Genomic DNA, 14072 nt, shown 5'->3' on the forward strand with positions numbered 1-14072 from the left:
TGAGCATGTCGTCTACATATAAGCAAATTATGACACATTTTCCATTTTCAAATTTGCTATATATATGCACTTATCTGATTCATTTATTTTATATGCATTAGCTAGAAAAACATTATCAAACTTTAGATGTCATTGCTTTGCTACTTGTTTAAGTCCATATAAAGATTTAACAAGCTTGCATACCTTATGCTCCTGTCCTGGAACAACAAATCCTCCCGGTTGTTCCATGTACACTTCCTCTTCCAATTCACCATTTAAAATTGCAGTTTTAACATCTATTTGGTGAACAACCAAATTATACATTGAGGTAAGTGATATTAAGAGTCTAATAGTAGCAATTCTTGCTATCGGAGCATAGGTATCAAAGTAATTAATACATTGTTTTTGTGTAAAACCTTTGGTACCAACTTTACTTTAAATTCATCAATGGTTCCATCGAATCCATTTACAACCTATTGGTTTGAAACCCGATGGAAGATCAACTAAGATCCATGTTTGATTTCCCATTATTGAATCCATCTTATCATTTATTGCTTCTTTCTAAAAAGTAGAGTCTTGAGATTTCATTGCCTCTTCAAATGTAATAGGTTCAGATTCCATATTATAATAATAAGATATCTTACTGCATATACTTTCACATTTTCCGTCTACAAGGAACAGAATGAAATCTGGTCCAAAATCATTGGCATTTTTAATCCTTTTACTTCTTCTTAATTCTTGACAAGATTCATCATTATTATCAACTTGTTCCAATGGAATCTCATTCTCATTTGAAGAATGAATCACTTGTTGTAGGTGTAATTATCTTGAAATAGAATTAAATTTATTTTCATAAAAATAACATCTTTTGATTTAATAATAGTATTAATTGAAATTGAATCATTTGGTTCAATTACCATGAACCTATATGCCTTGCTATTATGTTCATATCCTATAAATATACATTCAATTCCTCTTTCACTTAACTTTTTACGTTTAGGTATTGGAACTTTGGCAATAGCTTTATAGCCCCACACCTTCAAATAATTAAGGTTTGGTTTCATTTTCTGCAATTGTTCATAGGGGTTATTTTAGTTTTCTTATTAGGAACTCTATTAATATATGACAAGTTGTTATAACAGTTTCTCCCCAAAAAATTTGTCCAAGACTTGAATATGGTAACATTGAATTTACCATTTCTGTCAATACCCTAAATTTTCTTTCAGCTACATCATTTTGTTGTGGTGTGTAAGGAGATGAAACTTGATGGATAATCCCAGTGGATTTAAAATAACTTGATTTTAGTATTCTCTACCTTTATTCGATATTAAGCACTTGATAAATGATTCACACTGAAGTTCAACTTCAGATTTATAAATTTTATATTTATCAAGCGCTTCATCTTTTGAATGCAATAAATATACATAAAAATATCTAAAACAATCATCAATAAAAGTAACAAAAAATTTCTTTTCACCTAATGTAGGAGTATTATGCATGTCACATAAATCACTATGTATTAAATCAAACAACTTTGTTTTCCTTTTAACCTTAGGGGAAAGGTTTCTTGTAATTTTAGTCAACATGCATGTATTACATTTTTCAATATTATTATTAAAAACATTAATTAAATCTAACTTATGCATGTTGTTTAGTTTTCTATAATTCAAATGACCTAATCTATAATGCCATAAACAAGAAGATTCAACCATATAAGTAGAAATGTTATTTTTATTCTTATTAATAATATTGAGTTTGAACATGCTCTCATACATATACCCTTTCCCTACAAAAATTCCTCACTTAGACAGAATAAACTTATCTGCCTAAAAAATAAGTTTGAAATCAAACTTATTCAACAGACTTCCAAACATGAAATTCTTCCTAACTTATGGTACATAAAACATATAATTCAAGATTAAAATCTTTCGAGAAGTAAATTGTAGTTCAACAGACCCTTTGCCCTTGATTACTGCAGTGGAAGAACTTCTCATATACAAGACATTTGTCATTTTCACATTGTGTGAACTTTGCAAACATGCTTTTGTCTTTGCACAAATGTTTGGTTGCTCCAGTATCAATCGACCATGCATTACCATCTTGTGCCATATTAAATTTGGATATCATTGTAATGAAATTTTCGTTATTATCAGCCTTAGAAGATGATTTTTTTTTAAAAAAAATCGACATTCATTCTTGAAATGTCCCGGCTTATCACAATAATAACATGAGCCCTTTTTTTTTAACTTAGGTGCTCTATTAGTCTATTTGAACTTTCTCTTGGATGGTTTAGTAGTCTGTACTTCCTCCGTAACATGCATTTTGGCATTTTCAAAATCTAGGTTCTAATATTTCTTTCTATATTGTTCTTCAATATGAAGATGATTTGCCAAAGCCTCAAGAGATATTTCCTCTTTCTTATGTTTTAGACTTCTTTAAAAGGCTTTCCAAGATGGAGGAAGTTTTTCTATTATGGAGAATACAACAATCATTTCATCCATTTTCATATCATATTACTTAAATTGATTCAACATTTTTTCAATATCAAAAAATTGTTCCATAACAGAACAACCATAAACTATTTGATAATTATTGAAACGACTGACAAGAAATTTCTTACTTATAGCATCTTCGATCATGTAACTTGTCTCCAATTTGTCCTATAATTCCTTAGCGTTGACCTCATTTTAGTAGGTGTCGAACAAACCATCGAACAAACCATTCAATATGTGGCCTATGCACATGTAATCAATATTGTCCCATTTTTTCCTTTCTCGGGTTGCAACAACAGATTTATTTTCATTCTCTTCTGGTCTTGGAGTATCCAAAACATAGGAAATCTTCAAAGTTGGTAATAAGAATTGCATCTTTTTTTGCCATGGTCGAAAATTACCACTATCAAACTGATCAAGTTTGAGAAAGTTGGAAGCCAACTCTCTTAGTGTTCCACTTTCATGTGTTGTGGTAGTCATCATGAAGTATATAACCTTAAAATTGTTAGTACAAATCTCCAGTGAGGAAAATCTCAAACACACGAACATAACTCGAATAGAAAATGAAGAAATAGGACAAGGCTCCAAGGCGTGTATCAAGCCACTATCTTTAAGGTTATATTCGCCCCCACTTATATTCAGTGTGCAAAAAAGTTTCAAGCAAATTAACCTCGAGGATACAATGAAGCCACTAAGTATTTGCATTTTGCACTGACAAAAATAGTCCATTAAACACTAAGCAATGTACAACAAGAAACTAAATTTTTATACAGAAAATTTCTGTAGTAACAACTCTTTATAGAACAATCTAATAATATTAGAAAATGAGGAAGGATGAAAAGAATTTTTAGAACTTGTTGGTGTGATTTCCAAATGAAATCGCATTCCTATTTATAGGAATTTTCATGTCTCTTCAAAGAAACATATTTCAATAGGTGACTTTTTTTGAATATTAACATCTTTAAAAAGACATAATTATTCATCTAATATTATAACTATTCAAGTAATATTGTTTGAATAATTATAATTTTTTTTTCAAAAATCAAGTGATATAATTCTTGACCAATGACCAAAAGATTTATTTTTTGATTAATTACACTCATTCATTTATAGTTATCAAAACACTATAAATATTTGAACATTTTCAAATATTTATATTTAGAAATTAAAATTTTATGTTAATAAAGATTATATTAATATATACACGAAGTAAATATGCATGCAGCTATTTGTGATGGGTGAGAGAGTTTGCAATGCTTAGAAACAAATTACAGAGGATGTTTTATGCATTTCTAAAGGGTATTCAATTTAATTAGTAGAATTAATCGTATTTCTAGGCAAATATATTTAATAATAATTTGTTCATTTGATACTTTTAAAACTATCTCCATAAATGAACTGTTTATATGTGTTTTGGTTGCCAGTCTTATCTGCTTTTGTTCTTTTGCTTTATTCCAAATTCCTTTTCTACCCATAACTTTTATTAAAAGAAAATAGATCAATGCAGAAGACTAGAAAAAGTCATAGTTATGAGGGCAAAAAGTACCACTGCTTTTAGAAATAGACTCCATCGGTTGGTGGTATCAATTCAACCGAGAATTAATTGGAGTATTAATTTAAAATAATAAAATTAGTTGAATCGTTGAATTATTATTTTAAATATTTTTATTTTTAATAAAATTAAACAAACAGATCAAATTGAGAATTAATTATTTGATTAATTTAATCACTAATTTAATTTTAATTTTTTTTTTGAAAAGGAGGCTAAAATAGATAAAAACAACAAAACAGGGATCAAAACCCTAAAGGAGTTAGACTTATAGACTTTGTTCCAAGCAAAATGCACAGCAAAGTAGACTGAGGAAAAAAGAACAGAAAAATCGAAATTCGAATTAAAGTATTTGGACGATTTATGAAATAAATGTTAAAAAATAGCAATTACACGAAATTAAATTGAGTTTTATTTTTATTTAATTTTTAATTAATTATAATTTTTGGAATTATGATATAAAATAAAATATTTTATATTTAAAACTGTGAAAAAGACTCAAAAATTATATATAATACATTTTTTTTCAAAAATTATTGATTGTTTTTTATTTATTTGAAATATTATTGTGTTTTTTAAATATTTATAAAAAAGTTTTTAAAATTTTATTAAGTAATTTTCAAAAACCATAAAATAAAGTATTTTGGCAAAATAAATTTAAAATTTTAAAACTAAATATTAATATGTTTAAAAAATCTAAAAATATATTACTCCTAGTTTGACATCATTACATACATACATTATATTACATATACAGATACATGTATGTAGAGGTGTCCATGGGTCGGGCCCAATAAGAAATTTAGGCCCGTTTGTTAGGCTCGGGTTCGGCCCGAAAACTGAGCCTAAAATTTTGCTCAAACTCAAACCGAAAAAAAGTACTAAAACCCAAACCCGGCCCGAGTGCCCATATTAATTTTTATTATTTTTATATAATATTTTTAAAAAATATAATACATCAAATATACTAAAAACATAAACATAAATATTTCCCAACAAATTGAAAATAAATTAAAAAAAATGTATACTTAAATAACACTAAGATAAATGTAACTTAATAAGCAAATGTGAAAAATAGTAACAAAATTAACAATAAAACAAGAGTTATACAATATTCAAATATTAACAACAAAATAGTAGTAACATAATTGTGAAATGGTAGTAAAATAGTGAAAAAAACAAGAAGAAAATAATAAAAAAACAGCAAAAAAAGTAAAAAAAAGTAGGTTTTTTTTTTGTTTTCATATTTGGGCCACACCGGGCCGAGCTAAGAAAGCCTTACTCGAGACTCAACCTGTTTTCTAAACAGATTTTTTTTTGCCCAAACTTATTTTTTAAGATTATATTTTTATCCAAATCTTCTCACTTTTTGGGCGGGCCTTTGAGTCAAGTAGAGTGGCACGGTCATGGACAGGTCTAGTTGTACGTGGGATTCTCTATATAAGCGTGAGCGTGACCCTTTCCCCATCCATCCATACATAACTTTATGTTTTGGTCTCCCCCAAAGTTACAAAATCATGGCAAGCAGAAAGCATCAATATTCAGCAACTAAGCTAAGTTCATCCCAAGCAATGCATATCCCTACCGCCCTACTCTTACTTTTCTTGATTTTATCCTCCCTCTTCCTTATCTCTCTCATCATTTTCTTGTGCGCTGGTCATCCCAACTCCGGTAAGCCTCGTAAACGCGAACGGGGTAGTGGCGCCGGAGGTGGTTGTGGCGCTGCCTGTGAGGGCTGCGGCGGGGGCTGCTGATGAAGCTGGTGTAACTGTAAGTATTGTATATGTGTTGATGGAGGTAGTTGGTTGATAATGCAGAAGGTGAGAGGCTGGGTATGATGGTCTTCTTTTCTCCTTAGTATTGCTGGCTGTAGCCGAGTGACTTGTTTGTAAATAGAGTAAGAAGATGATTGAGTTGCTTGTAATGTACGGTACTGTTCCCCAAATTTGAGCCTCTTATTTTTCCATGAATAAAACATGCAAACTTCATACTCATCTGAATTTCAAAAAACCAACTTCTAAGGTACTCAAAATAGAATATCTTTATTTAAATTCCAGAGAAAGCAGAATGTGGATATAATAATATCTTTTTCATTTTAGTATTTAAAATATTTAATAGAAGTGGTATTTCTCATGATTTATCATCCTATGTGGGGGTGTTATCCTTTGCTATGAAATTTACATCCCAACAGTTATCCTTAGATGTGCAATCGAATGTCATGAGCAAGAATTTTGAAAGATCCTATACTTGGATGATAATATTCCAAATTGGTTATGGGTATAAGATGTTGGCTTATTCCAGAAGCCTCAAATGTTCAAAGGAACTTTTTGGTAATTATGTGTGAAACTCAAAAAATGAAGAGCTATCCCATATCTGTTGTGTTTGTGGCAGGCAATAGAGGGTTTCATTCAACTGGAGTGAAGAGGCATGATGAACCATTAACTCCATGCTAACCATATGTACAACTTGGATAGGATGAAAAATCAGAAGCTGTCATTTGTACACCTTTCAGCATTGTTTCCTTCTATGCTGTCATTTTCCAGTAGAAAAACACTACTTCTGGCTAATTTTTTATGCTTTGCTGTCATCAATGTTGTTGCTGCTGGTACAGCAGAGAGGGAGAAGGAGGGGGGACGGTGGGGAGGAGAGGAGGTTTTTCTTTAATATTAATATAAAATTAAAATTTCTTATTATATTTTTTAAAAATATTTATGCTTTTTTATATATTTTAAATATTTTTTAGAATTAAGATCACATTGAAATTATTTGTGAATTTTTAGAGTTAATTTTTTAAAATTAAAAGTAAATTAATATAATATGTTAAAATTGAAGGTTAAATTTGTTATTATGTCAATTTTTTAATTATCATATTACCTTCCTATTAGTACAATTAATGGAAATGAACAAAAATATCTTCATTAATTGAGTGACTAATTTAAAAAATTCATAGTTGAATTACAAAAAAGATATTGATAATTAAATGAACTGTAATATAATTTACCCACAAAATATTTACACGAAAACATAACAAGTTGAGTGCAAAGCAAGAAACAAGATATCCTTATTTTGCTGTCAAAATTGACGAACCACACCAACAAAGAATTACAAAGATACCACTAAGATTAAGTCAATATCTTGTGGCATTCTTCCCTAATTTATTTTTTAACTTATCTGTAACTTAAGTTAATTATGAAAAAATGAATTGAAAAATCAATCTTGTCATACATCTATTTACATCTTTAATCTATTTTAATTATTAATTCATTAATTTACCATTTATTCACCACAACTTAAATATTTAGTTTATATCTAAATTCAAATCAATCATCAACAAAAATAATAATATAAACATAATTATAACAAAGGAAACATTAAAGAAAAGAGAAAAGAAATCTTATTTCGATAAAAGCTCAAATCTTCTTCAATAATCTTATCTGAAAATTGATTGAATTAGATAATAAAAAGGTACAACCACTAATTAAAAATAAAACTATGAATTAAATTAAGCGACTATAAAAATGGAAGTAAAATCTAATAATCTATGAATAATCTCTCTCTCTCTCTCAAGAATGGTACTTATAAATGTTTAAATGACTAAAATTAAGGTTTCATTGAGACTTGGGCACGAAGTAACGAAAGAAACGGAAAGGGTCGAAAAGTGGCTGAGATTGGCCAAGATTGAGTTAATCGGTTTCTTGGTACCATATATGTAACAACCCATTTTCAGTGGTGTTAAAAACAGTGGTTTCAGGACCACAATTCTGACAAGTGAGTCAATATTTTTTTTTGTTTATTTATTATCTATAATATTATTACAAGGTCATATTAAAATTTGGTTAAGAAATTTTAATGTTTAGATAGTTAATCAAGTAAAAAGGACCAAATCTTAAAAGCTGCAAAAGTTAGCTTTTATTGATTAAAGGTGTCAAATGGCTTTAGAAATTTTACTTGATGGTATTAGGTGGTAAATCTATCTATTTCATTATTAGTGGACGGTTTTGATGACTAGTAACATGAAATTTAATTAATTTTTAAAGGGAAAAGATGTAATTTGATAAATAAATAAACTTAAAACAAAACAAAAGATGAAACAAACCATCTACTTCATCTTTTTCATGTAAGAACTGAAACACCATAACCAAGGGAGAGAAAACTTTCGGCTAAGACAATTTCAATTGCATGGCATGAGATTTTAGTTTGTTTTTAGTGTTTTTTTTATGTTTTTGAGTTCGTTTTAGCTTAATCTAGCTAACTTGGGGTTTAATTTGTTAAACTGTTAAATTTTTTAGATTATACCATTGATGATTTTGAAGTGTTTTTGAAGTTTAATGGAAGATTATTAAGCTTAGTTGTTAAATAGGACTATTTTGTAAAGTAGTTTTTAGTAATTTTAATGTTTAGGGACCAAGTTGTTAAAATAGTAAAATTATAGGAAATTCTTGTGAAAAATTAATATATGTGGGCTGAATAGGGACTATATAGAAATCGGCTAGATTGTGTTTTGCTTAAATGTGATTAATTCATAAGTTTTGGGTTTAGAGACTAAATTACATAAAGAGTAAAATGTTGGGGGTAATTTTGTAAATTTATATTAAAAAGGGTTATAAGCTTAATTTTAATTATTTGATATGTTTGAATGGATTGATTGAATGAAAAATATTATTTAGATCAAGAAATGAATCAATCAAACTTGAATCGTGGAAAAGCTAAATTAATGGATTAGTCGACGGCCTTGTATTCACAATCATTTTTGTCTAGGTAAGTTCGTATATTGATTAAGTTGTTAATTGCTATTTTGGATAAATTTTTTATTATCATTTGTGATATGTATAGCTTAAATTGATTGAGAAATATAAACTAATGGTTTGGATGAAATTAAAATGTTAGTTAAAATGAAGATTATGATTGAAAATGAGAAAATTACATGGTAAAGTAATGGTGATGAACTATTATATAAATGATTACATGATTTGGATAAGATATGGCCAGTTTGAACCTTATGAGTGCTTAGAGTACAAATGACATGTCATTAGGAGTTATTACAGTCTTGGGGGTTGGTATTTGATGTCCTATCGATGGTTGAGGTCCTGCATTTGTTGTGGATTCTCCACAGCTTGTGTGAGCAACATCGTGTAGCCTAACATCCCGACCTACAGCTTGTGTGAGTAGGCCGTGTGAGCATTTACAGTTACAGCTCGTGTGAGCATTTTCCCACGTATCCATTGTTATATCACTATGGTTCATAGAGTATTAAATGATATACAAATGAGTTATATGAAATGAATATATGTAAATTGACTTATGAAAGGGATATTTATGAAATGGCTGTATGGTATCAAGCACTGAATGGAATGTGTCACATATTATAGACATGAGATGGATGATTAAATTGCAATTTTTATTTATGAACATTATATGATATGATATGGTTTCAAGTTCTTATATATGTGAACTCACTAACTTGTGAGATTTGTGATGTGTATAGGAATTGAATGAACTCATGAGCTTATTAATGAAATTATGCATGAATTGTATAAATTGAGCCAATTTTTTAAATTTACGTTTATGACTTGTACGAGCTTTCTAAGCACTAGTTGCTTACGTTAGTTGTTTTATTTTCCTGTAGATCATCGAAAATGTTGATCGATTAGAAGTTCAAGTCAGAGAGCACACACACTATTTTCTCTTCAACTAGGTAGAAGTTTTTGTCATTTTTATGTTGAGTTATAAATGACATGTACTAGGATCTTTTAAGTTCTTTTGATATAATGATGTTGTTTAAATTTGGATTAAGCATACTTGTGTATATATCTTTGATTTTGGCTTGAATATGTCCATATATATACATCTTTGGTTATTTGGCTTATGCTTCTTGAAAGTGGTTGAAATATGGTAGAATTGAATGTGAATTGAATGGACGAATTGGTATGTTTGGCATGTGTATAAGGTAAGGATTTGTAATCTTTGAATGTGAATAAGTTTGGTGTATGAAATGTGGTGCCAATGAGGGAATATTGGTTAGGCACTTAGGTTTAATGTTTTGGTATGTTTTAAGCTTGTTTAAATGTGTTTTGAAGGAATGAGAATGATTGATTTGGTTTGACTTGCACCTGAGGAATGGGTAATGTTTTGGCTTGTTTTAGAAGTCATTTTAGGTGCATGATTTTGTTGATGTATGTGTATGTGTAAAAGTTTACATATGAATGACTTATCAATAAAAACAATTTGTGAGCATGATTTTATTGATGTATGTGTATGTGAAAAAGTTGATTCTGCTTAAGGATTCTATTTAAGCCTATTGAAGATTGTCTTATCTAAATTTTTGCTTTACATTACTCAGGACGAGCAATGAATTAAGTTTGGGGGTGTGTAAAATCTAATTTATATAGGATTTTTTAAAAGTTTATGACAACTTTTTTACTTAAAAATAATATTAATCCCAAGTGTTTGATTACTAATTGAGAAAATTTTATTTATATTTCAATAATGAGCATGATTTAATAAAGAATTTGATTTTATGCTATTTTGCATTAAATTTTTAGATAACTTAATTATTTTATGCTACATATTGATCTGGACATTATTTTTAATGCAGTTAGACTAAGGAAATTATGTATGATTTATTTTTAAATTAAAGCTGTATAGATATGCCCAATTTCACTCTAGATGGACGATAAACACATGCAAAATGGGTTAAGAAGAGTTGATTTGATCCAATTAAAGAAGAGTCAATTGATGGACAAGTCTGGTAAACAATTGGGTCACCAAACTGTCCAAACAAGAGAGAACAAGCCCAATTTGGCAAAGGCATTTGGAATGCTCAAAAATTCACTGTTGGTAGATTTACTGAAGGCCCTTACACTTGCAAATAAATCAAAAAATAGCACACCAACTTTGCCTAAAAAATTGTCCACCCCTTGCTTGATTCAAACATGATATCATGCATGAATCAAGCAACCGAATAACTCCATTCTCCACAATTTATAGTCAGCCATGGGAAGGAGAAACGTAAGGGATTTGTCATGCTATTTTTAGTAAACACACCTACCATCCTTCACTATAAATACCCATCTCCATTCTTCATTTCAATCATCCCTTAATCATACCTCATTCCAAATCATTTTTCATTTTATTCTTTTATTTGTTTCCTTTCTTCCCATACATAAGCATTCATAATCCCCTTCTCCCTTAACCAGCAAAACCTTGAGAAGATACTCTCTTGGCCGGCCACCTTGAGAAGCAACTTGCAAAGGGGCAACACGATGATTGGAGGAAACCACTTCGATCAAATTCTATAAAATTGTCGAAACAATCAGATTTTATCCTTATCATTGTTTACTTTTAACCATGTTTGCAATATGTTTTGTTATCTTGCCATCTATAATGGTAGCTTAAATTTGTTTAGCTAGAATGGTTGCATTAATTTAAAAAAAAAAGTTTATTTAAATTGTGTTTATGATGTTTTGTGCCTCAATCGTTCATGTTTTTAATTAAACTCAAGTATGTATTTCATTCATACGTGATTGAATGCATTAGAATTATTTGAGCGATCCTAACCAGACAAAGACTAATGGACGCATTAATTGAAAAGTGCATGCTTAATTTTGATCCTAACCCGACTAAATTGAAGGTTCATAATAACTAGAAATAACTCTATTATCTTGCATAGTTTTTAGGCTTATGTGATTAAATTGTTTCAAACCTAACCCATTCCTATTACTTCACATGAATTCTAAGAAACCCTTAGTTGAATATGATTAGTAAAATGCATGTTTTCTAAGTAAAAGATTCCGAAAGGACTTAATTTTGGTTTCAAACTCATGAAAGATCGAGTTGTCTTGGATTATTTTTCTGGAACATTGTAAGCATGATGAAAATGAACTAAGTTGAATAATGTGACTATTTTAGCCTTTACATGTTATTCTTGTTAAATTTTGTGATTTTGCTGCTAAACCCATCTCATTCATTCTATTGCATACATTGCATTTAGATTAAATTGCATTAGGGATCATCTTGCATCTAGTTAATTATTCTTTACATCAATCACTCAAAATATTATGTTTTTATCACTAACTTGTGAACTTTAATTTTACAATTAATTTATTAATATACATAGTCCTTGTGGAGATGATAACTCTTTTACTTACTTATTACTTGGAACGACTGTGTACAGTAGCACAAACCACGCGTTACAAGTTTTTGGCGCCATTTTCGAGAACTGTTGCCTTAATCATTTTTTTGAAATTATTCTTTAAAAATTGGTTTTTATTTTATTTTTATTTTAACTTTTAAATTTACTAATTAATTCTTTTTTATTCTTTATTTTTTGATTTATTTTTCAGGTGTTTATAAGCATAGATTGAATCATCGGTTTATTACTTGTACATCCTGAAATCAAGCAGACATTTAGATAAAAAAAAGATGCGAAATATTAGCCCAAAGACAAGCTAAAATGGACCTTGGAAATCAAAATGATGTTCAAGGAAATGGAACTGCTAATTTTCACAATCCAATCCTTATTACTGATGATAAGGATCGTGCCATAGGATAGTACATTGTGCCCCCTTTTAATGAGTTAAATCCGAGAATTAGGAGACCGAAGATTGAGTCACCACAATTTGAATCGAAGTCTGTAATATTTTAGATGCTTCAAACCATGAGCCAATTTAGTGGAATTAACACAGAATATGCACATCTTCACCTTCGATTATTCATAGAGGTGAGCGATTCCTTTAAGATAGCCGGTGTAACTGAATACGCATTGAGATTGAAGTTGTTTCCATACTCGTTACGAGATCGAGCACGAGCATGGATTAATTCATTGCCACCACATTCAATATCAACTTGGCAAGCATTGGCTAAACACTTTTTGATAAAATATTTCCCACCTAGCAAAAATACTAAGTTGCAAAATGAGATCACCAATTTTCAACAATTGGATTACGAGTCCCTATACAAGGCATGAGAAAGATTCAAGGAGTTACTACGTAGATGCCCTTACCATGGGATTCCACATTGCATCGAGTTGGAGACATTTTATAATGATGTCAACGCACACACAAGGTTGGTGGTAGATGCTTCTGCGACTGGTGTTGTCTTATCAAAGTCTTTCAATGAGGCTTACGAGATTATTGAGATGATAGCCAGTAATAATTTCCAGTGACTGAAAAATTGAGCAACTTTAAGAAGAAGAGTAGCCGGAGTGCATGGAGTAGATGCCCTCACTTCATTCTCAACTCAGGTATCTTCTATTTTTTCAATGTTGAAACAATTTACTACTAACGGTTTTAATCCTGTAACCACCTAGTCAATTCGAGGTTATTTCTTGCATATATTGTGAGGATGGCCATTCTTTCAAGAATTGTCCATCAAATCCCGAGTGAGTTTATTACATAGGGAATCAACACCGGAATAGAAGTGGACAAGGACCACAATCCAACTTCTATAACCCTTCATGGCGAAACCATCCAAACTTTTCTTGGAATAACACAGGAAATGGACCAAACAACACCTACATGCAACATAGACCAAATCAATCTCAATAGTTTAATAAACAAGCTCCAAAACTACCACAAGCTGAGTCATCTAACAGTTTGGAGACTTGTTGAAGGTGTACACGGTGAAGAATGATGCCTTTATCCAAAGATAAGTAGAAACACTAAAAAATTTGGAGAACCAAATGGGTCAATTAACTACAGAACTTCGTAATAGACCACAAGGAGCCTTGCCAAGCGATACAGAAAATCCAAAAAATTTGGGTAAGGAACATTGCAAGGTAGATGCTTTACGAAGTGGTAAGACTTTGGAACCTAAGGAAGCAGTCGTTGATGATGAGCCTATTGAGAAGGAGGAAAGTCAACCAACAGTTGAAATTCCTACACCAGACAAGCCAGAACCTACAAAGTCTGATGAGGTAAAATCTAAACTAGTAAATTCGGATAAGTTAACATCTTCTTTAGATGCAGATTTATCTCTTCAGAAAAGTTGTTTAGTCCAACCAAAAGTTCCAACACCTTCATATCCTCAAAAATTCCAAACGAATAAGCAAAAAT

The 14072-nt window shown here is 30.1% G+C and overlaps 1 non-coding gene across 1 annotated transcript; it reads right to left on the minus strand.

The window, feature by feature from the left end:
- Nucleotides 1-12923: 12923 nt before the first annotated feature.
- Nucleotides 12924-13029, minus strand: LOC121223918 (small nucleolar RNA R71). Its single transcript, XR_005921384.1, has one exon. It is a non-coding gene; the product is annotated as a small nucleolar RNA R71 (small nucleolar RNA).
- Nucleotides 13030-14072: the final 1043 nt, after the last annotated feature.

This window comes from Gossypium hirsutum, chromosome D11, assembly GCF_007990345.1.
Source record: "Gossypium hirsutum isolate 1008001.06 chromosome D11, Gossypium_hirsutum_v2.1, whole genome shotgun sequence".
Taxonomy (NCBI): Eukaryota; Viridiplantae; Streptophyta; class Magnoliopsida; order Malvales; family Malvaceae; genus Gossypium; species Gossypium hirsutum.